This window comes from Gossypium raimondii, chromosome 2, assembly GCF_025698545.1.
Source record: "Gossypium raimondii isolate GPD5lz chromosome 2, ASM2569854v1, whole genome shotgun sequence".
Taxonomy (NCBI): domain Eukaryota; kingdom Viridiplantae; phylum Streptophyta; class Magnoliopsida; order Malvales; family Malvaceae; genus Gossypium; species Gossypium raimondii.
Window position 1 is genome coordinate 33,369,120 of NC_068566.1, and position 23,485 is coordinate 33,392,604.

Sequence of the window (23,485 nt, forward strand, 5' to 3'; positions counted from 1 at the left end):
GTTCTGATGAGTTTAATGAACTATGCAAGTTAGAAGGGATCATGAGACACTTGACAGTTCGTCAAACTCCACAACAAAACAACGTTGCAGAACGAATGAACAAAATGATCATGAAGAAATTTTAATGTATGTTGTTGAATGCTAGTTTACTGAAGTCGTTTTGGGCCGAAGCAGCCTCTACTACATGTTATTTGATCAACCGATCTTCATCCATTGCCATTGAGAAAAAGACTCCATAAGAGGTATGGTCTGATAATCCTGCTGATTATTCTGATTTAAAAATCTTTGGGTGTCCTGCGTATTCTCATGTTGATAATGGAAAATTGGAACCGAAATCCATTAAATGTGTTTTTCTTGGTTATAAAGCTAGTGTAAATGGGTATAAGGTATGGTGTCTTGAAATTAAAAAAGTTGTGATTAGCAGAGACATTGTTTTTGATGAAACTGCTATGCTAGCTAACTTATCTCTTAAAGACTCTCCCAATAAAGAACATCAAAAGAAGGTGGAGCATCAGATTAATCTATTATCTATACCAGAGTTGACTCCTCAAGCCAGTATAGAAATTCAGAATAGAGTTACTTCTTTACCATAATACTCTATTGCCAAAAACAAAACTAAAAGAGAGATTAAACCTCCAAACAAGTATGCCGAGTCTGATCTAGTTGCTTATACTTTAAATGTGGCTAAAGATATAGATGCAAACCAATAGCCATCTAATTATTCTAAGGCGATTAACTGTGAAGACTCAGAAAAGTGGATGTTTGCTATGTAAGAGGAGATAAAATCACTCTATAAAAACAAAACATGGGATCTTATGAAACTTCCTAAAGGCAAAAAGGTTGTTCGTTGTAAATAGGTGTTTACAAAGAAAAAATGGACTCCAGGAGTTGAAGAACCCAAATATAAAGTAAGGCTTGTTGCAAATGGTTACAGTCAAATTCCAAGAGTGGACTTCATAGATGTGTTCTCTCCAGTTGTGAAGCATAGTTCGATTCGAGCTTTGCTTGATATTATGGTCAAGCATGATTCGAAGCTTGAGTAGTTAGATGTAAAAACTACATTTTTACATGGAGAACTTGAGGAAGATATTTACATAAAACAACCAAAGGGTTTTACAGTCTCAAAAAAAGAAGACTATGTTTGCTTGCTGAAAAAATCCCTTTGTGGTTTGAAATAGTCACCAAGACAGTGGTACAAGAGGTTTGATTCATTTATGACTTCTCATGATTTCAAAAGAAGTATCTTTGACAGTTATGTTTATTTTAAGAAAAACAGTGATGGTTCTTTTGTGTATCTACTCCTTAATGTTGATGACATGTTGATAGTAGCGAAAGATAAATGAGAGATAAGAAAGGTCAAAGCCCAACTAAGTGAAGAATTTGAGATGAAAGATTTGGGACTAGCAAAAAAGATACTTTGTATGGAGATTCTCATAAATAGAAAAGTAAGTAAATTATACCTAAGTCAGAAGGGGTAATTGAGAAATTTCCTTGCAGGTTTAATATGCAGAGTGCTAAACCTGTTAGTACTCCTTTAGCAACCCATTTCAGACTTTCATCATATTTGTCTCCACAATCAGATGATGAGATTGAGTACATGTCATATGTTCCATATTCTGGTGCTGTGGGATCTCTCATGTATGCTATGGTTTGTTCACGTCCAAATTTATTATATACAGTCAGTGCAGTTAGCAGATACATGACGAATCTCGGTAAAGAACACAAGAAATCATTTCAATAGATTTTAAGATACTTACGAGGTACTACTGATGTTTGCTTACAGTTTGAAAGAGCTAGAGATAGAGTCATTGGGTATGTTGATGCTGATTTTTCTGGAGACCTTAATAGAACAAGATCTCTCACAGGTTTTGTCTTTACAATCGGAGGTTGTGCAATCAGTGGGAAAGCCACTTTGCAAACTATAGTCGCTTTGTCTACCACTGAAGCTGAGTATATGGCAATTACTAAGGCTTGTAAAGAAGCCATTTGGTTGAAGGGACTCTTTAGTGAACTCAATGAAAACCTTCAAATCAGTACAGTATTTTGTGACAGTCAAAGTGTCATATTCCTTACAAAAGAACAAATGTTTCATGAGAGAACAAAGCACAATGATGTTCGGTATCATTTTGTTCGTGATATTATTTCTTGTGGTGATATTGTTGTGAGAAAAATTAGTACTCATGAAAATCCTGCAGATATGATGACTAAGTCACTTCTCATAACCAAGTTTGAGCATTGCTTAGACTTGGTTGGTATTCATTGTTGAAGTTACAACCTTTAAGGGGTTTTATGGAATAGGTGGAGAACTTGTTCGTTGAGAGTTCGCGATGAAGAACTTGTTCATTGGGAATTCATGTCAAGGTGGAGATTGTTAGAATTGAGTGACCCGAATCCTTATTAAAATAAAATATAGTGATAAAATAAAATAAAAGTAAAATCCATATAGAACTACACTTTTTTTATTTTAGAGTAAGGTTTTTAAACCTTATTAAACTCCATCTATTTGATATTGATTAGAATAAGGTGTTTCAATCTTACTACACTCTTATTAGAATATGGTTTTACAAACCTATAAATAGACATAGCATACTCCTTTTGTAATCATTCAAATTCGACATAGTGAATTATTTTCTCCTCTACCCGTGGTTTTTTCCTGAAAGGGTTTTCACGTAAAAATCTTTGTGTTCTTTATTTTTCTTTCTCTTTTCTTTGCGATATATCATCATTATCGACGTTCTATTTTTCACAGTTATACGTGTTAAATGATGAACAAATAGATAAATAAAAGAGAAATAAATTTTGAAAAACTAGAAATAAATTGCATTTTCTCATTTTTAAAAGAGATAATATAAAGATTAATTTAATTATTTTGAATTATTATTTAATTGGATGAATAAATTAAATAATCAAGTTCAAAGTAAATAATTAAATTAATAGATAATCATTGTTAATTATTTGAAGTTAAAACAATTTATAATTAAATAAATTTTACATATATTTTGATCTAGTAAAATTGATATAATTTTAACGAGAATAAAATTGAATTATGTAAAAATTTAATTATAAAATTGACTTCAATTTAATTAATTAATTTCAGTCTTAAAATAGTGTTTCAAGTTTGATAGTTTTGATTAAATTCAAGAGGAAGGAAGCTCAGGGCTTCAGAAAGCCACCAACCACCTTGTGTCCTTATAGAATTGGGATATTGTGTTTTGTATGTTTTGAGATTTTGAAATAAGTTTAAGCTCTTCCATATGATTTCTCTATAGAATGTAATATTGGCTGAAAAGAAAAAATTGATGGATTTTGATGAATTGACGAAAACTAGAAAATTGTAAAATGTCATTTTGCTCATTCGACTATAAAAAGAGAGCGTCGAAAAAACTACATTCTTAGATTTGGACTTAAAATGGAATTTATGAGACATACTAACCTCTTTTTTTACGATTCGTGTGTCCAAATCATAGATCGAAAGAGAGCATCCAAACAACTACATTCTTAGATTTGGACTTAAAATGGAATTTATGAGACATACTAACCTCTTTTTGTATGATTCGTGTGTCCAAATCATATATCTTCGATTCATTTTCCCAATAAATTTTGAATCTTATGAGTTTGAGTTCTATAGCCTAAAAATATGGTTGTTTTCATAAAGTAAGTCTAATTTTCCACTAGTAGTTCAAGATTAATTGTAAGTTAACTTCTTCAACTTATGAAATCAGATTTGAGCACACCCAAGTGTACCTAATCATGGGTCAAGCCACTTGGCCCAACCCGAAGGCTTGTCCAAAAAGTGGAAGGGTTTGGGTAAAAATATCGACTAGAAAATGCGCTTGGGCAAGAAATAAGGTATGTTTAGCAAATGGGCCGAGCTTTTTTTGGCCTGGGTTTGGCCCGACCTGACCCGAATTTGCCAAAAAAATATAGTGTTTTGCTGTTGTTTTTCACTATTATATTGCTAGTATTTTGTTGTTACTGTTTGGATATTGTATAACTCTTATTTTATTGTTAATTTTGCTACTATTTTAGAGGCATTTTCTTGTTAAGTTGTACCTATCTTAGTGTTATTTAAGTATAAAGACTTTTTTTTTAATTTATTTTCAATTTGTTGGAAAATATTTATTTTTAATATTTTCAGTGTAATTGATGTATTATATTTTTTAAATTTATTTTATATAAAAATAATATAAAAAATTAATACAGGTGGACCGAGCTGAGCTCGAGTTTTAGCTTTTTTATCCGGGCTAGACTTGGGCAAAATTTTAGGCCCATTTACGGGTTGGGCCCAATGCCTATCAAACGGGCCTAAAATTTTGTTATGGCCCGACCCATTATCACCTCTACACTTAAGTAATGGATTACTAATGATTTATTATTTTTAGATAGCTAAGTAAATTCTAAAATATATAAAAGAATTTAAAAGTTCACTAATAATATCTTTTCCATATTTTTTTTAAAAAGTGATCTTAATGTTAAAAGATAAACTTTTGAGCTTTAAGGAGTTCAAGCTCAATTTAGCATTATGCCTATTAGAGTCGAAGTTCTATTGAACCTCTTTCTAGGCAATATTTCCTATTGCAGGTTTTGAGAAAAACTTGTTGTGAAAAGAAAACAACAAAGGCAAGAGGAAAACTAGAAGTAATTTTTATTGAAAGTGTATATTTTATTGAACTGAAAACTAGTGTTTATATACGAAAAGATTCAACAACATTGACTAAAAATAGGCTACTAAAAAGATTCATAATCTTTAAAAAATCTCTAAACGTCACAAAAAAATTGAGACCAAACTAACTTGTCTAACTTGGTAAAATTGAGACCGAGATGTAAAATTTAGCCATTTTAGGAGTTTAAGCAATTTAGGTCCCTAATTCGAGAGTTGGTGAACCACATCAAAATAAATAAACCATCATTTGTCACTTATTGCCTAGTTTCGTAACTTTGCATGCTTTACAATTTAGTCCTTTTGTAATTAGTTTGTAAATTAGTGAAATTATTAACTTCATTTATGTATTGTCATACTATAACATCTAGTGAGTAATTGTTTAGACTTTTTAATTGCATGTTTGTAGCTAGAATTCACTTAATCACTGACTTCTTTGGGTTCGATCCTCAGAGTACTCCAATACCCCATTGTGCAAATATATTACAACTGACCTATGACACTTGCAGACAGCGCACTTAGTGTCTGATTGATTGTTGTTTTGGTGTTGATTTTCCTTGTGGTTCGCGAGGACAGTGAGGGGCGGTCAAGTTGTTGGCGTTGTTGCTGGGGAGTCGATGTTAGATTAAGTGGTTTTAATGTTGTTGCATGCCTTTAGAGAGATAAGTGACCAAAGCTTGATTTATACATATGACTCTTTATTTTGTTTCTTTGTTTGTTCTTTTATTTGTAAAGTTCATTGATTCTGTTAATTTCTTTTGTTTGTAGAGAGTAGTGCATGACTCAAATTTCATTGATTTTGTTAATTTCTTTTCTTTTCTTTTCTTTTTGCTGAGAGTAGTGTATGACTCAAATCGGTAATGGGATCGTATCATTCGAATCGAAATCGAAAAGAATCTTAACATACGCTCAAAAAGGACAAGTTCCGAGAAGAGCCCAACCTCCACTAGTAGACCCACCGTTTGACAAAGCCAAAGTAAAGGAACCACCACTACCACCACACTAAAGTCCAATGACAGAGAGAACGTAGTGAAATTACACCATGCCCAACCTTGATGTCATCCGAGAAAGCATTAATTGTTCGATGATTAATGCTAACAACTTTGAGACCAAACTAACAATGATTCAGATGATCCAAAGGAATCTTCAATTTCGTGGATGAATGAATGAAGACCCTAATCAACATCTTAAGCATTTCTTAACCATCTACAATCCTTTCAAATATAACGGGGTAACCGATGGCGCTATATGTCTTTAGCTATTCCCTTTCTCGTTGATTAACGATGTTTTTATGTGGTTAGATTCATAGCTGATGAACTCGATCAATACATGGGACGAGCAAGCGAGCTGATTTTTGGCCAAATATTTCCTTCTGAGCAAAACTATGAAGCTCCAAATGGATATCACTAACTTTCAACCACTTGAGGGAGAATGCTATATGAAGCGCGGGAGCACTTCAAATTGATTTTTGAGTAAGTGCCCCTATCATGGCTTGCAAGATTGGTTACAATTACAAGTTTTTATAATGGGCTTGACATTAATTTTTTATCGAGTCTTGACAGACAGTCATGCGGGGCCATTCATGTTAAAGACTTATGCTAAGGGGTACCAGCTCAGAGAAGATATGGCAATGAATTCATACATATGGTCGGCTGAGTGGTTCACATACCAGAATAAGCAATCGACCATGAATGCAGTCAGTAGTGAGGATAAATTCCAATATATCCTCGAGAGGTTAAACTACCTCGAAATGATTTTGGCGAAATCGTAAAACCTGAACCAGCCCACTTTAACTAATCTAAATGCAGGAAATTAGGGTGAAGGCACCAATTAGGGAGGCCATAATGAGATCAATCACGCAAAGGCCAACTACTTAGGGAATAGGGGGTATAATTTGTACTCCAACACCTAAAATCTAGGGTGGTGAAATTACCCCAATCTTAGATGGGTAGGGAACCAAGGGGATCCCTCCAACCAAGAAGTACTTAGCTTCAACCCACCTAGGTCTAATGCCTCATACCAACCTCCGCAACCATTTAGGGTAGCCCAAGAGCCCAACAAAAATTGTATCTATAATGGCGACCCTCCAATACCCATTCATGTAAGTAAACTTGAGGAAGGCTTGCATTCAGTGTAAGTGGAAGTGTGCCTAATGCAAGGAAAATTAGACCAAATTGTCAAAATGTTGCAAAACAAAGCTTCCTCAAATATACTGAGTAATACAAAACCAAACTCGAAGAGGGAGGGGAAGGAGTATGCCAAAGCCATTACCCTTAGGTTTGGGGTGGTAATAAAAGATCTGATGAGATTGTTAAGTGGGGATGAGGTAAAGAAGGACACAAACACCCACACTCCTAGTGTTGGAGATAGAGTGGATGAAATAATTGAGCAAGAGAACGACCCAAAATTGAGCCAAATACTTATTCCTTTCCCTACTCATTTAGAGGAAATGAAAGAGAAAGAAAACAAATAATTTCTCAAATTCCGTAACATATTCAAGGAACTGAATGTTAAACCCCCATTGCTAGGGTTATTAGAAAAAATGCCAAAATATGTTTAGTTATTAGGGAGGTTATGTCTCGAAAGCAGAATATTAGTTGTGGGGAACAAATCCCCCTAAATGTCGAGTGCAATGTTGTCATGTCGAGAAAAGTCCCCATGATCTTGGGGTTAACATTAACATTATACCTCTTTCAATTTACTAGAGGTTAGGTTTAGGGGACCTTAAAGAGACTTCGGTGACATTACACCTGGTCGATCGATCACTAGTCCATCCAAAAAGAGTCATCGAGAATGTGTTAGTGAGGGTCTGACAATTTATTCCTCCTGTCAACTTTGTAGTGCTTAATTTTTACGAGGATGTTGAGATACCGGTCTTACTTGGAAGGTCATTTTTAGCAACTTTGAGAGCTACCATTAACATAGTTAGAGGAGAGTTGACCATGAATATCGATGGGGAGGTCAAGGTTTTTAAGTGTGTTGAGCCCAATTTAAATTCCAAAGAGAAATCTATATGTTCGGGGTATGATTGTCGAATGATTAATGTTGTTACTTATGTTACTAACACTGAAGCTTGTCTAGAATGGTGTGCTTTTGCAGGGACACAGACAAAGTTGAAAGGCTTTCGAGTGAGAGAAAAGTAGCTGATGTGAGGTGATTGGCACATCACCTAACCTGGCATTAAAGATCAAGGTATGTGCAAGTGTTGGGAACAATATACAAGCATCACTACGAGGGCGTAACCTATCACCCGAAAACTCAATTTTAATTTGTCGATTGTGGCAATCTAAACTTAATTTGTAAATAATTAAATGATTTGAGCATGGACTCCATTTATTTTTTGTGATTAGATTAGGTTTAAATTCATGGATGTTTTTATTTTGAACTTAGTAGGATATATTTTGTGTGATTGTAAGTTAAAAATGAGAATTTTGAAATTTTTTGAGGTTTCATATAGTGGTATCATGATATCCAATGGGGGATATTACAATAAGCTGGACAGTTTTAAGGGGAGGCCGAAAACAATATAGATATTACGATACCCACCTTCGATATTGCGATATCCTGGGAAGTTTCAAAAATGAAAATTTTGGCAAAATACCTAGTGATATCGCGATACCCTGGATAGTTTAAAAATTGGGGGTCCAAAAATGCAAAGGTATTGTGATATCCACCCCTAGGTATCGCGATGCCTATGTCAGGTCAGGAAAAATACCTATTTCCAGTATCATGATACCCTAAAACCCCTCATTTCTCCCTATTTTATTCAAAATCCTAAACCCTAGCCACCCCAAAACACTTACCCTACCATTTTTTTCTCTCAATCTTTTCTCAAACCTCTTCCCAATCCTTTCTCAAAACTCCCTCTATTTTGTTATTTTTTGTTTCCTTTTCTTCTTTTTGCAGGTTTTCGCTCTTGTTGCTTTGAAACAAATGTGCTTCATCACTCCAAACCAATTTGCCATTGCCATCAAAAAACTTTTATGGTTCAACTTTTCTTTTTCTTTATTTTCTTTACACTTTTTTATTTAAGTTTTTACTAGTTTTATTTTATTGTTGATTTGGTTGTCGTTAGTTGGTTAGTCTATTGTTCTTGTTAATTGCTTGATTAAATAAGTAAGGCTGTAACATGCCGCACCGTCAAAATAAACGAACTAGGTCCTAACCCGTACCTCTTTTACGACCTCTACCACCGGTGATAGCTCTGGAGATATTTGAAAACAAAAAGGTGGAAAAACATTTTTTGTCCATTTAAGGTCACACGTTCATTCTTGAATGTGGTTTTAACCCATTTGCTTCTTTATGCAATGAAATTTGGGACCTAGTCTACTATCATGGGTGGTTTGACTTTTGCTTAGTCCCTAAATTGACAGTGGTTATCTTTGTAGTTCTAGGGTTTTACACTAATTTAAAGCTTTATGAGTGAAATCGTGTGCCGATTCAAGGTACACATATTGACACATCCCCTAGGTCTATTAGTGAGCACTATGGCGTCCTATGTTACGAAAAGGATGACATCGAGGAAATGGACCTCTAATTTTATAATAATATTGACATGAACGCCAACCTTCCCACCTAACGGAAGGTAAAGAGAAATGGAAGAGAGAGCAATAAAAAAAAACTTCCCTCTCTCATTTAATCAAGCAATCATGTTTCTCATTGCTAAATTATGGATACAATCTATATTGACCCATGTTAGTTCCCCTGCTCAACACTAACACGGTTAATGCCTTTCGAGTAGTGTTGTTGTTTTCTATTTTGCAACGCAAGCTGGTTTGCCTCGACACATGGATCAATAGGAAAGTGAAGAAATGTGTTAGAGGTAGTAAAGTCGATTTTACTTCCTTTACTTAATTACAGGCTTGTGCCATAAGAATGGGGTGAAAATAGACTTGGCCAAACAATCTCACTACCCAACACGGAGTATAATAGGTGATACCATGATGCTCCAATTCTGTAAGCTGCAAAGGAAGCAAACACAAGAGTGGAACCAAAGGCACAAGCACAAGATGGAAATGCTTCTGGCATTAAAGAAGAAAACTACGATGAAAAAGGCCTATAAAGCTACACAGTGGCAACGTAGGTTGTGTCATGACGTGCGCTATAACATTCGATTGTTTGAGGTGCTGAAGCCATTCATGGACCAATTGGCGATGAGCCAGGGGATAAAGGGCATATAGTGGCCCGAATGGTCGAGCGATTCATCCAACAATAATGAGGAAGAAAGGAAAGAACAGGAGGATGACAAAGAGCTAGAGGATGACACCCAGGAACCATACCAAGATGACTTCGAGGAGGCAGATGCACCCGAGTGCCCCTCACAGCAGGTTTTGTCATTCGAGACCCAAAACTACCTACACATCAATCGAACAAGAGATCGATGGTGATAGGCAAGGGGAAAAGAATAGCTAGACCAAACTCGCGCTCCGACAATGACAATTAGTTACACGCCTTTGCATTTCTTTGATTTTATTTTATTTTATGCAGCATGTAAACTATAAACTACTAAACTATTTTTTCTTCTATTTTCATATTTGGACTTGATTTTTATTTTTTCTTTATTAGTTTTATATGTATTTATGTGTGTTTGTTGTTTGTTTTTATGTGCATCCATCCACTCGAAAGTTACACAACAACTTCAAGCTTCAACTAGAATGGGAATGACTCGAGCTAATCTGACACTCCTTTTTGGGAAGTCTGGTACCTTCTAAACTCCTAGTTTGGGCCCACATTGAGGACAATGTGCCCCAATGTGTAACTTAAGTTTGTGTGGGGGATGCATATAGTTTTTAATTTTTTTTGTTTTGGTATGTTTATTTTTAACTTTTTCTCTATTTTTAAAAAAATTTCAAAAATTTCAAAAAGATTTTTCTTTTGTTTCTTAAATTTTTGTTGTTTTTGTATGGTGCTTGAATGTGATTGAATTGATAATTGATGCTTTGTGGCATGTTTTTGGTGCAATAAATTCTTTGAAGGTACAAATTTTGAATGATGTTTGATGAATTAGATTCTCTGCGAATAAATTATTTAACTCGATTAGTTACATTGACTAATAGGGTAGAGGTAGTGAAGAATGTATGAAAACGTTTTCCAAATGATCAATAATTATGTATAAATGTTCTCCAAACGTTTTCCAAATGACTAATAGGGTAGATGTAGTAAAAAAATGTATAAAAAGAACTTGAGTGAATAGTGAAGAGATGACTCGATATGGCTGGTATAGACTTTTATAGTACGTGCAAACAAAATTGGATAAAAGCATGGTGAGGGTCAAAAGCAAAGCAAGTGAATACAAAAATAGTGTTATGGTAAAAAAGTTTATTTAAAATAAGCCTTTACAACTCTAAAAGGGTTCTACCTTCTCTTCCTATAAATTGATGGCACCGGTAGAGCTATTTATACAATTTTTAAGAGACTCTTATTTTTGCAGAAAAATAGAGAAAATTTATTCCCAACTTTTAAATATATTTTTCCATAATAACAATTTTACTGGTTTCTATTAAAGAAGAGAGAATTTTAGTTTTCACCCCAAAAGGAAAACTTTTTCTAGTTTTGTGTTTTGATTCAATTGGTTCAAGCCAACACTCGAAGCAGTTCGTGGTACGAGAATAACAGAGAAGATCATTTGGTTAAAAGTCGGAAAACATCAAGGATCCACTTAATCTAAAAACACATGTACGATTTCAATTAAGGTTTATTGCTATAAATATCACAAACCGGGTCGATTTTCAAAATTATAATTTTCCTCTAGGCAAGAAAACCGTTTTCGAACCGAATTTTTCCAACAATTGGTATCAAAACCAGTTTGTGCCATATTTATGGATTAAACCAAGGTCGAATCTCTCTCTTGATCTTGTTTGAGTAATATTTGATAAGATGTGACATTCTTATAATTATTCGCATGTTTATGGAGATATATGTGAATAAATGCAACGTTATATATATTTTATATAATTATTATTCTTTTGCCAATGTTGTGGTTCTTAGGAAATAGAGAATGGACTATCATCTCCACGTAGGATTATTTTTTATTTTTAGAATTCTTGTGAGCCGGAAACAAACATAGGACATAAATATAATTTTTCCAAAAAGGAGTCCATGACGAGGAGAAGATGGAGCGATGGTGGTCGAAGACACAAGGAATGCCTTGTGTTGAAAAACTATGTAATTTTTTGACATTTATTTTCTAGAAATAGAACCATGGAAACCTTGGCTGTCAATTTTATTTTATTACCCATATCTTTATATATATTTTAATAATTATTTATGATATAATTGTGATATATATGTATGAGATGTTTCATTATTGATCTATTAAAGATAAGAATTGTGGTAATGCAAAAATACATGTGTTGTATTGTTTCATTCACTTCTTTAGGTTACTCAATTACTATGAGAAGTGTGGTAATGAAAAGGTGCTTATCTGGGATTGGATCTGGCAAGGAAAAGCTTGATTTTTAAATGGTAAAATATGACTCACCTCCCTTTCCTGGAAACCTACCTGGTGCACAGTTCACATTCACTTCTTCGGTTTTTCCCTTAAAAGAAATTTGTGGAGAATCAAAATTGTTTGATTGACTATTGTAAATAATTGAATGTGAAAAATTATAAATTTTTTATAGCATGTCATGCATACATGAGATAAGCATGTCATATAGTTTAAGAAAGAATTACACATGTATTTGTCATGTATATAATGATCACACATGATTGCAACTGGAAATTATAAAAACCTTACATGTTTTTTAAATATTGAGTGGGAGAAGGTCCCTAAATAAGACCTATAGCCTCCATCAATGGTCTCTTGTGATGGCATGGCAAGTGCACTACCCCACGGTAGGATTGCTATGTGGATTTCACTAAGGAGATTTCCTAAAAGAAAGAAGAATCCTCTTGTGATCAAATGATAATTGGACCGGCTCTTGTGGTAGGCATTATCATGCAATAGGTCAAGAAATTCTATCTTCAAAAGTGGACAACTAGTCAAAGCATGCTACTTGGTGAGATTGTCCCACAATGACTCATTTGTGGTGCATGATTGTAAACTCTAAATTATACAGGTTTTTTAGTAGTTTATGACACCTTTTTTACTTAAAAATAATATTAATTCTGAGTATTTAATAATTAATTAGGTAAATTTTTTCATATTAAGATTATGGGCATGATTTAATTAAGAATGAAATTTTGTGCTATTTTGCATTAAATTAGTGCATAATTTAATTATTTTATGCTACATATTAATTTTGATTTAATTGTTGCAGTTGGATCAAGGACTTATGCATAGCTTATTTATTAAAGCTACATGGACATGAGCCAAATTCACTCTATATGGATGGCAAAGGCAAGGAAAAATGAGTAATGAATAAATTAATTTGATCCAATTAAGGTTGGTGCAATTGATGAACAAGCCTCGCAAGTATTTGGGTCATCAACCCGTCCAAATAAGGGAGAATGAAGCCCAAGTCGGCAAGGGCATTTGGGCAGTTCAAAATCCACTTTTGGTAAATTTATTAGACATCCTTACAATTACAAATAAATAAAAAAATCAACACACAAGCTTTACCCTTGAAACTATTCACCACCTTGTTTGATTCAAGCATGATTTCATGCATGAATCAAGCAACTTAATAACCACCTATCTCTATAATTTATGGTCGGCCATGGGAAAGAGAAACCTAAGGGATTTTTAGTTATTTTTAGCAAACTTACTAGTCATCCATCCACTATAAATACTACCCTCTACATACCTCATCAATCATCCATCACTTAACATTCATTCTTCATTTCTCATTCTCATCACATTTCCTTCCTTTCACGCGTAGCCATCACCATTTTCCCTTTCTATTAGCTAGCAAATCCTTGAGAAAATACTCTCCTGGCTGGCCACCTTAAGGAGCATTTTACGAAGGAGCAACACGAAGATTGGAGGAAGCCGCCATGATCAAATTCTAGAGAACTATCAAATCAATTAGAGTTTATTCTTCCTTATCATTGTTTTACTTTTAATACTAATCATGTTCACAATTTGTTTTGTTATTTTCTCATCAACAATGGTAGCTTAAAGTTGTTTAGCTAGAATGATCGCATCAAATAATTAAAGTTGTGCCCCAGTCATTCATGCTTTTAATTAAACTCAAGCATGTATTTCATTCATGAAAATGTGATTCAATGCATTAGAATTAGTTGATCAATCCTATACAGATGGTGATTAATGGACACAATAATTAAAAGGTGAATTCTTAATTTAGATCCTAACCCGATTAAATTAAAGGTTCATAACAACTCGGGAGAGCTCTATTACCTTGCATAGCTTTTAGATTTGTGTGATTAAATTGTTTCAAACCTAACCCGTCCCTGTTACTTCACATAAATTCTAAGAAACCCTTAGTTAAATATGATCATGGCAGTATGCATGTTTTTCTAAGTAAAAGATTTCGAAATGACTTTAAATTGGTTTCTAGCTTATGAAAGATCGAGTTGCAATGGAATATTTTCCAGAACATTATTAAGCATGATAAAAATGAATTAAGTTGAATGATGTGATTATTCTAGCATATTCATGTTATTAATTGTTAAAGATTATGAATTTGTTGCTAAACCCATCTCATTCATCCTATTGCATACATTGCATTTAGATTAATTTGCATTAGGGATCACTTTCTAGATTATTTAATTTAATTTAATCATCAATCACCACAAGAATATTGAGTTTTTCTTACCAAATTGTTAATATTAATTTTCCAATTAATTGATTAACATACGCAGCCCCTATGGAGACGAAAACTCTTTTACTTATTACTTGAAACGACTGTGTACACTTGCACAAACCACACATTACAATAATGCAATATGTGTTGAGTTGATGATTATACACTCAAGATCTTCTAGTTAAGTAACTCCCCATAAAGCTCTGTTTGAGTTAGAATGATGGCCAAACGTTACATGATTATTAGTACATGTGAATACCTAAGGAATTAGGTTCATGTACTAATTGGATGGAAATCCATGTTCTTACTAGATGATCATGATAACCCCACGGTGGTTTGATTCAATTGGTGTGGGAATTATCATTGCAACTACTTACAAATGTTTTCAAGGTTTAATGTAAGACACATGCATCAATTTAATGCATATCATAATGTTGTAAACTGTTTTCAAACATTTTTTTAATACAAAGATATTAATTTATGAATATTTTATTTTCAGTTCGAAAATGGCACCAACTCCCTTATTAAACATACTCGCTAAAAATAAATTGAACAAAAATGACTATAAGAAATAGAAAAGGAACACGATAATTTTTCTAAGTTGTGAGAAACTTAAAACAGTTCTTGATAATAAGTGCCTACCAGCCACTCAAGCTGAAGCTAGAAAACGCTAGGAACAGTTTGATGAGATAGCTTGTTGCTATATGCTGCCAAGCGTGACTAGTACTCTATATAAGCAACTAGAGAGTTATAAGACTGCTAAAGCAATTCTAGATAGGCTAGAAGACATGTTCGGAGGCCAAGCTGTCTTGCCTCGACAATCTGCCATAATTAGCTTGATGAATGCCCATCAAAAGCCCAAAACTCCGGTCAAATACCATATTATCACTCTTATGGGATACTTTGCCGAGGCTGCGGACAATGAGGCAAATTTGGACTAGAACAATCAAATTGATATGGTGTTCAAAAGCTTGTCAAAGGATTTTACTGGTTTTTGGGCCGCATATAACCTTAGCAACAAAAACTTGACGCTTACACAACTCATGAATTTAAAAGACGTTTTCTATGTACCAAGTTTTAAAAGAAACTTAATTTTCGTTGCATGTTTATATAAAGACGGCTTGACCGTGACTTTTAATAATGGAATTGCAATATTTAGAAATCACAATCTTATCTATAATGGATAGATGGAAAATAATCTCTATTTTATCAAACTAAATATGTACACATTGCTTGAGACTAAAAAATCGAATAAAAGACATAAAACTTCTCACTCTAATGAGGCATATTTTTGGCATTTGAGACTTGGTCATATTAACCAAGAAAGAATCACTGGACTTGTGAAAGATGAAATATTAAGTTCGCTTAAAGAAGTTAATCTTCCATAATGTGAATCTTGCTTTGAAGGTAAAATGACTAAACGATCTTTTAAAACCCCTAGAACTTGTGCACACTGACGTATGTGACCCCATGAGCTTTAGTGCAAGAGGTTGTTACGAGTATTATGTAACATTTATTGATGACTATTCCAGATATGGGTATGTATACCTGATGCACAGCAAGAGTGAAACCTTTATAAATTCAAAGAGTTTTGTGCGAAAGTGAAGAAATAACTAGGTTTACCTATATAGGCACTTCGATCTGATCGAGGTGGGGAATATTTATCTAATAAGTTATTAGAGTACATCATAGAGAATGAGATTCTATCCCAGTTAACCGTGACGGACACTCCATAACAAAATGGCGTGGCAAAGAGAAGGAACCGAGCGTTGTTTGACATGGTACGCTTGATGTTAAGTTATTCGAAGCTGCCAATCTTTTTCAGGGTATATGCTATACAAACAGCTTGATATGTTCTAAATGATGTGCCAACTAAGGCAGCATCAAAAACCCCATACAAATTGAGGCCTGGTAATTTTAGGATTTGGGGATGTTCGGCCCATGTATTGGATAAAAATGCTAGGAAGGTGGACCCGCGGATAGAATTGTGCATGTTTATAAGATACCCAAAGGGAACAAATGGTGGCTTATAACTCAAAAGATCAAACAGTAATAGTCTCAACTCATGTTACTTTCCTTGAAGAAAGTTGCATGAATGACTTCAAACCTCAAAGTAAAGAGGTACGTAAGAAACTTTTGAGAAATATACAAAACCTTAATGAAATGGTTCCAGAACCAACTCCTAATAGTAGACCTGCAGACGATCAGCAACATAGGGTGCTTCATTGTAGAAAAAGGGTCTTTGGTAGGCCTGAGTTCTTTCAATCTGGCGGAAGTGTTTTTAACACTTAGTCTGCTGAACAGAAAGATGATGACCCACTCACATATGATGAAGCAATGCCAATTGCTGATTCCAAGCTCTGGGAAATAGCTATGAAAGTTGAGATGGACTTTATGTATTCCAACTCAGTGTAGGAACTTGTATGTCTACAAAACTCAGGAATGATATCCAAATTTTTCTCCCTTTCCCTGTACAGATTGCAACTTCTATGTCTAAAGTGCTACAAATATTCTTTCAAATACATGCTTGTGTCAACCAGTCATAATCCAATCTAATTAATATTTTTAAAATTAAATTAGATCTAATAACATGATACATAATCATCTATGTCTCGAGCCTGCATGCATGCATAAAAAATAATCACAAATCGAATGAAATAGTTGTTGGATCGCCGGCACCCCTACGGCGCAGCGAAAAAAATAAAATCGGCGACCCTAACCATGGATCCATGTGTGAGGAACGAATCGGGGTGATCAAGGTTACGAAATTACCTCAAAATAGTTTTGAGAGTTATTTTTCTTTGACGGCTGCTAAGCTCAAACAAAGAAAAACGGGATTATATATATATCCTTTTGTTTTAGGGTTTTTAGGAATTAAATAAATATAATAATATTTTTATACCGAAAATTATAATTACATTAATTATAATATAAGTTCGGTAAACCATATATTTATTTGAATTCTTATGCTAACCAAATTCATGTCGTCATTATACATACAACAACCTTGTACATAATGTGTTGGAAATTTGATTACCGAATTAAATTAATTCTATAATTAATTTAATTCAAGCGACCCAAAAACAATACCAACTATGGTTTATTCCGTTCATTTCAACTATAGGGTGTGACCTCAGAGGTTCTCAGAACGTTAGCAATAACACTAGAATGATTCTAATGTTACAAACAATGAGTGGCATCTAGCAATGCATCATTGCTACCTAAGTCACAAGAGATCATGATTCGACATAACCTTTTTTTATGATTAACCTTTTATGTAATAATCCTTAAGTCCTTTATATCTGGATTGGACACAAGTCATGGAATAGTCACACTTGCATTGTCCATTCCATGTTCCTTGATATCTTAAGCAGACTACGATATACAAATAAGTATGACATCTAATATCAACTTATTTAAGCATGGCCATGCATTTCTAGTCTCACTTAATCAAGTGGCCTAAGATATTACTCCTTTTATATAGGAGGGACTTATCCTATATCAACCAACCATATCCCTCTACATAGATTGTGGTATATCCAACATCAGTCTTTATAGAACAACCGATTCTGATTGCACGTTTGATCGTATCAAAATATACAACTCACGATGTTGGGATTATGATGATCTTAAGTCTGAGGATCATATAAATATTAATCATTATGAGTAATGTCGTGACAATTACATAATAATCCAAGAAACATACTCATAACGGGTCATCCAATATGTTTTCTCTAACACACATATTCATGTAATGATTCGACATTCCATATCAATGACAACTCTTTATCATCAATCAACTACATGTTAGTCTTAATGCATTATCGTTGTCCTATCCAACAATAATACTTGACTAAGGAACTTTTAAGAATAATCATATTATTCTCAGGACATTGTTATAAAACAGTTTATTTATATACACAGAAAAGAAACTAAAATAATAATGGTAACGCCTTATATTAATAAACATGATAAATCAAGTATGTTATTACAACCATCTCATGATTGATCTTTGGGCATACTCTAACAATCTCCCACTAGCACTAAGACCAATCACTTATATATCTAATACCAAGTGACTTAGTGTGACGATCATGCTTCTGCTGTGTCAGAGGCTTGGTCAAGGGATCAGCAATGTTATCATCTGTAGGTACTCTGCATATCTCTACATCCCCTCGATCGATAATCTCTTGAATAAGATGGTAGCGCCTAAGTATATGTTTGGATCGCTGGTGAGATCTAGGTTCTTTAGCTTGTGCAATGGCTCCATTGTTATCACATCGGAGTTCTATAGCATCTGATATGCTAGGCACAACCCCTAGTTCAGTAAGGAACTTTTTGATCCAAACCGCTTCTTTTGTCGCCTCACTTGGTCGCAATATACTCACCTCTGTTGTAGAATCGACATCTTGTGCTTTGCTTTGAACTCTTCCACTCACAAAGACCACCATTAAGGAAAAACACAAAACCCGATTGTGATCGAGAATCGTCCTGATCGGTTTGGACGCTAGCATCAGTGTAACCTTTTACACTTAACTCTTCCTCACCTCCATATATTAGGAAAACATCCTTAGTTCTTCTCAAGTACTTAAGGATATTCTTGGTCGTGGTCCATGACCTTCACCGGATCTACTTGGTATCCTCGTCATGCTTAAGGCATATGAGACATCCGGACGGGTACATAACATGGCATACATGATAGATCCAATAGCGGAAGCATATGGAATTTTACTCATGCGTTCTCTCTCCTGTGGAGTTGAAGGACACATTTCCTTTGAGAGTGAAATACCATGTCTCATAGGTAGGAATCCTCTCTTAGATTCTTCCATACTGAACCTTTCGATTACTTTGTCTATGTATGTACTTTGGCTTAGACCTAGTAGTCGTCTTGATCTATCTCTATAGATCTTTACTCCTAAGATGTAAGTTGCTTCACCAAGTCCTTCATAGAAAAACAACTTCCTAACCAAGTCTTAATAGACTGCAAGATAGGTATGTCATTTCCTATGACAAGTATGTCATCCACATACAGTACCAAGAATGTTATAGTGCTCCCACTAACTTTCTTGTAAACACATGGCTCATCTTCATTTTTTATAAAACCAAACTCTTTGATTGCATCATTAAAACGAAGATTCCAACTTCGAGAAGCTTGCTTTAATCCATAAATGGATCTTTGTAGCTTACATACCTTTCCAGCATCCTTTGGATTGACAAAACCTTCAGGTTGTGTCATGTACACATCCTCTTCAAGTTTCCCGTTAAGGAAAGGTGTTTTGACGCCCATCTGCCAGATTTCATAGTCATGAAATGCAGCTATAGCTAGCAAGATCCTGATGGATTTAAACATAGCTACAGGAGAAAAGGTTTCATCATAGTCAACACCATGAACTTGGTGAAAACCTTTAGCGACTAATCGCCCCTTGTATGTTTTTACATTACCATCCATGTCGGTTTTATTTTTGAAAACCCACTTGCACCCTATGGGCTTAACCCCTTCGGGTGAGTCAACCAAAGTCCATACTTGGTTTTCATACATGAAATCCATTTCAGATCTCATGGCTTCAAGCCATTTCTCAGAGTCTGGGCTCGTCACCGCTTCTTGATAAGTCCTAGGCTCATCTTGATCTATCAGTAGAACGTCACCATGCGTTGTAACGAGAAATCCATATCTCTCAGGTGCTTGGCGTTCCCTTAAAGATCTACGCGGTGGTTGTGTTTCTACAGCAATTACTTGTTCCTCAACCCCTTGTGGAACTTGCTGTTGTTCTATCTCTGGTTCAGTGGTATTTTGCGATTCTCGAACTTCATCAAGTTCAATCTTTTTCCCACTTCCTTTTCTAGAAACAAATTCTCTCTCTAGGAAGACACCAGTCCGAGCAACAAGTATTTTGTTCTCAGTGGGATTAAAGAAATAATATCCTTTGGTTTCTTTTGGATACCCCACAAAAATACATTTTTCAGATTTGGGTTCAAGCTTATTAGACGTCTGACGTTTAACATAAGCTTCGTAACCCCAAATTTTCATAAAAGACATACTGGGACGTTTCTCAGTCCATATCTCATATGGTGTCTTTTGAACCGATTTAGATGGAACACGATTTAGTATGAAAGCAGCTGTCTCAAGTGCCTGTCCCCAAAAGGAAGTCGACAGATCAGCATGACTCATCATGGATCGAACCATGTCTAACAAAGTCCGATTTCTTCTTTCAGAAACTCCATTCCATTGAGGAGTACCAGGAGGAGTAAGTTGTGAGACAATCACACATTGCTTCAAAAGATTATCAAACTCTAAGCTCATATACTCCCCACCTCGATCAGATCGAAGTGTCTTGATAGTTTTTCCTAGTTGATTTTGTACTTCATTTTTGAATTCCTTGAACTTTCCAAGGGATTCAGACTTATGGCGCATGATATAGACATACCCATATCTACTGAAATCATCAGTGAAAGTGATGAAGTAATGAAATCCTCCTCTAGCCTGTATATTTATTGGCCCACATACATCAGAATGTATTAGGCCCAATAAATCACTAGCTCGTTCACTTTTACCAAGAAAAGGAGACTTAGTCATTTTCCCAATAAGCAAGATTCACATACTTCAAATTGTTCAAAAACAAATGAATCCAAGAAACCATCTTTATGGAGCTTGGATATGCGTTCCTCACTTATGTGGCCCAAACGACAATGCCATAGATAAGTTTGATTTGAGTCATTTATTTTTGATCTTTTAGTATTTATGTTGTAGATGGGATTCATTTGATCTAAAACATAGAGGCCATTATTCAATTGTGCCGAACCATAGAAAACATTATTGAGATAAAAGGAACAACAATTATTCTTAATAATTATCTCAAAACCAATTTTGTCTAAACAAGAAATTGAAATAATGTTTTTAGTCAAACTGGGCACATAATAACAATCCTCTAAACATAAACCAAGTCCACTAGGCAAAGATAAATTATATGTTCCCACGACTAATGCAAAGAACTTTTGCTCCATTTCCAACTCAGAGGTCCACATCTCCTCTAGCTAAAGTCCTACTCCTTTGCGGTCCACATGAAGTACAAATGTGAGAACCACAACCAGTATCTAATACCCATGAAGTAGTAGTTGATAAATTAATATCAATAACATAAATACCTGAAGCAGATGTTCCGCTTATTTTGGCCTTCTTGACTTCCTCAATATAGATAGGGCAGTTCTGCTTCCAATGTCCAGTCACACCACAATGAAAACAGTTTCCTTCCTTAGCCACCCCTCCTTTAGGTTTCAATGTAGCCGTTACTTTTCCAGGCTTGGTCCTACCTTTGCCATTGGGCTTTGTCTGAACTTTGGCCTTTCCCTTGCCCTTATTATTACGGACCATCAGTATAGGCTTGGGTCCAACCTTTTTCATGTTGCCTTCAGTAGTTCGTAACATACTGAGCAACTGTGGCAGAGTCTTATCAATTTCATTCATATTGAAATTAAGGACAAACTGACTGTAGCTATCTGGCAACGATTGCAGAATAACATCAGTGGCCAACTCTTGGCTCAATGGAAACCCAAGCTTAGACAGGCTTTCAATATAGCCAATCATCTTAAGGACATGAGGTCCTACTGGGCTTCCTTCAGCCAGCTTACATTGGAATAGGGCCTTAGAGATATCGAACCTCTCTTGCCGTGCTTGCCCTTGATAAAGTTCTTTCAGGTGCTCAATCATTTCATAAGCAATCATGTCCTCATGTTGCTTCTGAAGCTCCGGATTCATAGTGGCAAGCATAAGACATCCAACGTCTACCATGTCATCGAGATGCTTCCTGTAAGCGTCTCTATCAGCCCTCGAGGCATTAGTGGGTGGCTCGTTAGGAGCTGGTTGTTCAATGACATATAATTTCCGTTCTTGTTTGAGGACAATCCTCAAGTTACGGAACCAATCAAGAAAATTTAAACCATTCAACTTGTCCTTCTCAAGGACCGATCGCAATGATAGTGTATTTGTGTTTGCAGCCATAATATATCTACAACAATGAAATTATGCGTGTGAAAATTTATCAAATTTATATTAATCATTAAAAGGACTTAATTAAATGATGTTCCCACTATTTTACTACAAAACTAATACCCTCATACGTTAGTTTCGGAAAGGCTTTCTAGAAAAGCATTTCAAGTGGGTTAAGGATTCATATTTCACCTCCTCTTAAGTCAGCTTTGGCTTTACTCTCAAGATTATGGTTATCTAGGTAAGCAACACTTGCTAATTACATCATATGTAACTCCTAAAGTTTGGTGAACAACTCTTGTTCTAATTATCTTATGATTTATCCAAATTACTTGCCTCTAGGTTTCTAATCCTATTAGAATAACCTAGTCAAGTCATTAACCAATTTTAACCTGCGAATATCACTTGTTTATTCTTCGCGTTTAACCAAGATAAATACTAGTACTTCGCTTTAGCAAACCTACACAGTATTGATCGAGGCCTTAACGAGGGCAAAATTGGACGGCTATGTTGATTTAATATTTTAATAGAGGGATTTTATTAAGATCGTTTCATCTCACCAATTATGGTTTACTATAGTCCATTTAGCCATTTAATTGATCTCATCAATTAATGTGGTTTATTATTATCAAATTTTAACATGTTTAAAATTTGGCATGCTTTAGACATCCATAGCATCTCATACAGGAATAAAGCAATAAATAAATGCAATAGTTATAGCCCATAAACTAAGGTGGCGCAACCCAAGCCAATGGGAGAACCAAAAGGAAACCTAAAGGTGTAAGCCGATTTTCAAGCTATCAGTCCACACTGGTTGGCCCATCTTCCTTCTCGGCTAGCCCACAGTAACCCTTACAAATTACAATATGTAGAAACTCGTTTTACATACGAGGGAGTAAGATGAGAAGAGAAATACAAGAGAATAGTAGCAAGGCACGACACGCAGGCCGTATTTATAAAATTACAACCTTTTTATCAAATGGGCCGTTGGGCTATAACTATGCATTTCAAACACCGTGCAAGTCAAAAATAGCATACATAATTAAACACTTTATTAAGGTGTACATATCCTTTCAACTTTTGTGGCCTACCAAGTTTTATTTATCATAAACATAAATTAAGAAGATGGGGGCT

At 34.9% G+C, this 23,485-nt stretch overlaps 1 non-coding gene across 1 annotated transcript; it reads right to left on the minus strand.

Moving 5' to 3' along the window:
• Nucleotides 1-6,047: 6,047 nt before the first annotated feature.
• On the minus strand, nt 6,048-6,154 carry LOC128039387 (small nucleolar RNA R71). The gene has a single exon (XR_008193892.1). It is a non-coding gene; the product is annotated as a small nucleolar RNA R71 (small nucleolar RNA).
• Nucleotides 6,155-23,485: the final 17,331 nt, after the last annotated feature.